Raw genomic sequence first — 3,516 nt, 5'->3', positions numbered from 1 at the left:
TCTTTCTCTCTTTCCCTATTAGGTTTAATGATATTTCTCTTTTTATCTCTCCTCTCTCTCTCTCTCATTTTCTTTTTATCTCTCCTCTTCCTCTCTTATTTCCTCTCCCTCCCTCGCCCTCACCCTCTCTTTCTCTCTTTCCCTATTAGGTTTAATGATATTTCTCTTTTTCTCTCTCCACTCTCTCTCATTTCCTTTTCTCTCTCCTTTCCCTCTCATTCCTCTCCCTCCCTCTCTATTTTTCTCTCTCCTCTCTCTCTCATTCCTCTCCCTCTGAGCTCCTAGTACTAGCTTGATCTCATGATTCACTTCTCTTTGAGGCGGAAGTTCTGTCAACTCTTCAAGAAATACGTCTACATACTCCTTTAGCCATGAAGGTTCTTCACTAGACTCCTACTTCTAATCTAACTTATTGAGCTTAATCAAGTACACAGGTACTCCCTTTCTAACTCACTTTATAATTTGAGATGCTTTCGCCAATAGAATTTTCGGCTTTCCAGTCTCTCCTTGTGTTGTGACCAATTCCCCTTCAAAGTTTCGAAAGGAAACTTGGCCCTTTCCACAATGAATGTGGGCGTCATTAGGTTTAAGCCAATCCATTTCGAGTAAACACTCATGGATACCTAAGTTCATGACTCTGAATTTGACCAAAGTCATCTTTCCTCCCAGAAAGAATTCCAGCTTAGCATTTTGCCTGGTACAAGTGACCTCACGACCATTTGCTAATTCCACAAGTAAGGTACGTGCTTCTACTGTGGCTATTCCTAATCTTCTTGCGCAAGTTGTTGAGATAAAGGAATGTGTACTGCCACAATCAATCAAGCTCTTGAAATCTTTACCTTGATAGTCCGATGGTGTCTGAATCACCGAAAATGGGTGATTCGGCCCTTTCTTGTGAAGAGCGGTGTCGTGCTGCTGCGCATACAAGTCGTATACACCTCCATTTCTTTTGTTGTGCATTTGTGTTATTTTCTGCGTGTGATTCATTGTGTGTGAGATGCATTATGATAATCTGCATCTAATGTATATATTCCGTTAGTGTATGTGTATGATTTTATTTGGATGCATGATGTGTGTGTGTTAGAAAAATATGAAAAACTGATGCCAAAGGACATTATCAAGCTGTTAATGTTAATGATGATCTCTAAGAAAAGTGCAGGGAATTATGGAATCAAAGGAAGGATTATGGAAGCGATCATCTAAGTTCAAAAGTTCCCATGACATAAAGTTGAAGGAAGTCTCTCAAAAGCTGCTTAAGCGAGCAAAGCACTAGTGGAGCACCGAGGGAGTATTTTGCCATCCAATTTTCAAGGCCGAAGTCGAAGTTTATGCGCAGATTATTCATTGTAAAGCTGACTGAAAAAGGGGCAATGCATGACTTCAAAGATAAATCTCAAAGTCAAAATCAATGTTGGTGCCTAGATCTTGTAAGGGTGTACAGGAACTATCTTGTCAAAGAGGAGGTTCTTTTTTATCCCTGCTCAACTAAAAGAGGAGAAGGGGAGACTAATTTGGTTTCAAAAACCGTTTTTGGAGGGAAAAAGCATGTTTTGGTAAAAAAAAAAACAAGGGATTTTTTAGGTGCCTTTGGGAGGGAAGAAGGAGAATAATCAGCATTGCGGTTTCACACGCTTCGATCAGCTAACTGGTTATCGACAGATTGCAATTAAGGTTGATTGATCAGTGCTAGACTGGTAATGATTGTATTAGCATATGTGTGGAAGAATGACAAGGTATCCAACGTCAACAAATCCAAGAGTTTGTGAGCTCCGAAAGGCCTTGTTGGTTTGAGCTTGTACACTGCGGAAAGAGGAGAACACCGCACTGTGGAGCAGAAGAAAAACACATTGACAACGAAAAGGAGGAAGAAAAGCAGTAGTTTAAAAACCAGCAATCGGTCAAACTAGGGAGAGGAGAGAGTATCGGGACGCGCATAGAATCCTCATCCATCCACGTTTGTCAATCTCTCTCGTCAATCGAATTCGAAGAAGAGTGGTTTTTCTTTCTCCTCTCACGAGACTAACAAGTTGCAGAATTAGGACGATGTGTCTGCCTCTCGTGTTTGCACCATTAAGCTCTGGAACATGCTTGGTGCGCCATCCAGGACGGGAAAAACAGAATCGAATAAAAGACGTCTCTGAACAGGGTTGCAGAATCGTGCCTTGATTTCCCCAACAACAAACGTCGCAGTTTCCTGTCTGGAGATTTGTTAACAGCTGCGGCTCAAAATTTGTACCTGTATTGGTTGTGTTGGACGAAGCATACATTGAATTTTCTGGAGAGCCTTCACGCTGTTGGACGAAGCATACATTGAATTTTCTGGAGAGCCTTCACGAATTACCTGGGTAAAGGAGCATGAAAATCTTATTGTGCTTCACACTTTCATCAAACGTGCAGGCTTGGCAGGCCTGCGTGTTGGTTATGGTGGCTTCCCATTGAGCATTATCAATTACTTGTGGAGAGCTAAGCAACCATATAATGTCTCTGTAGCTACTAAATTGGCTGCATGCGCTGCTTTAAGCAATCTAGGCTACCTCAAGAATGTGAAAGAGGCTCTAGTTGCTGAAAGAGAGCGGTTATTTAAGCTGCTTCACACTTTTCCTGTTTTCACACCTTATCCAAGTCATGCAAATTTCATCCTCTGTGGAGTTAAAGGTGGTCACAGTGCATGACAGTTGAAGGCGGATCTTGCTAAGGAGGGTGTAATGGTACGCCACTATGATTTAAAAAAAGAGCTTAAGGGGTTTATTCATATATCAGTGGAAAAGCCAAAACATACAAACAGATTAATGAGAGATCTTAGAAAGGAACTGCAATGAATGTGAAGCCTCCAGACTACTTTCAAGGTTTACTGGAACTACAACTATGAAGTTTGTAATACAGCAAGTCTTCAAGGTTGTGCTAATGAATCAAAATCGGAGTCATGAACAGCTGAAGGATAACTGTTGATATTCCTTGAAATTGCTGGGAAACTAAAGTTTGATAGCTGTTCTAGCAAACTAGGATGGAAACATTTGTACTCTGATGCATCTTACTCCTGTTATAACATTTTATCAACAGATGGTTCTCTGCACTAAAGGACATGTTTGACTAGATTACTAGATAATGTCCATTCTTCTGTTCAATGTAAGTGCCACCAGAATTTCCTGATCAGGAACTTCTTGTAACACTCTTGACAAGAAATATAGTGAAATTTGGCATCAAATATTTGAATTCTTCTTGTTAGCCTCTTCCCTTACTGTATTTTAAACCCTGTGTTCTGCAGCGTTTGCGTGAACTTTACGACATCTGTGGTGAACCCGACGTGAAAGTGCTGTGTCACTTTTCAGCAAGATGGGTAACTCGCAAGAAGAGATGACAGATGATAATGTCATGAAGAACCTGTTTCAGTCATTTACCACTTATATGCAGCAGCAAGCTCACGCAAAACGTGATAGTGATGCCATGGATGCCTTGAAAGCTGTCCAATAGGAGATGAAGCAGTTTAATGGCCAGCAAGTGTCAACTTACTTGCAT

At 41.0% G+C, this 3,516-nt stretch overlaps 1 pseudogene; it reads left to right on the top strand.

Moving 5' to 3' along the window:
* Window positions 1-2,043: 2,043 nt before the first annotated feature.
* Window positions 2,044-2,819, top strand: LOC148038267 (histidinol-phosphate aminotransferase, chloroplastic pseudogene; annotated as a pseudogene).
* The last annotated feature ends 697 nt before the right edge of the window (window positions 2,820-3,516 follow it).

This window comes from Lygodium microphyllum, chromosome 3 (genome assembly GCF_053477565.2).
Source record: "Lygodium microphyllum isolate KBCC chromosome 3, Lygodium_microphyllum_v1.1.10, whole genome shotgun sequence".
In the NCBI taxonomy this organism is placed as follows: Eukaryota; Viridiplantae; Streptophyta; class Polypodiopsida; order Schizaeales; family Lygodiaceae; genus Lygodium; species Lygodium microphyllum.
This window is presented reverse-complemented; position numbering and strand designations above follow the sequence as displayed.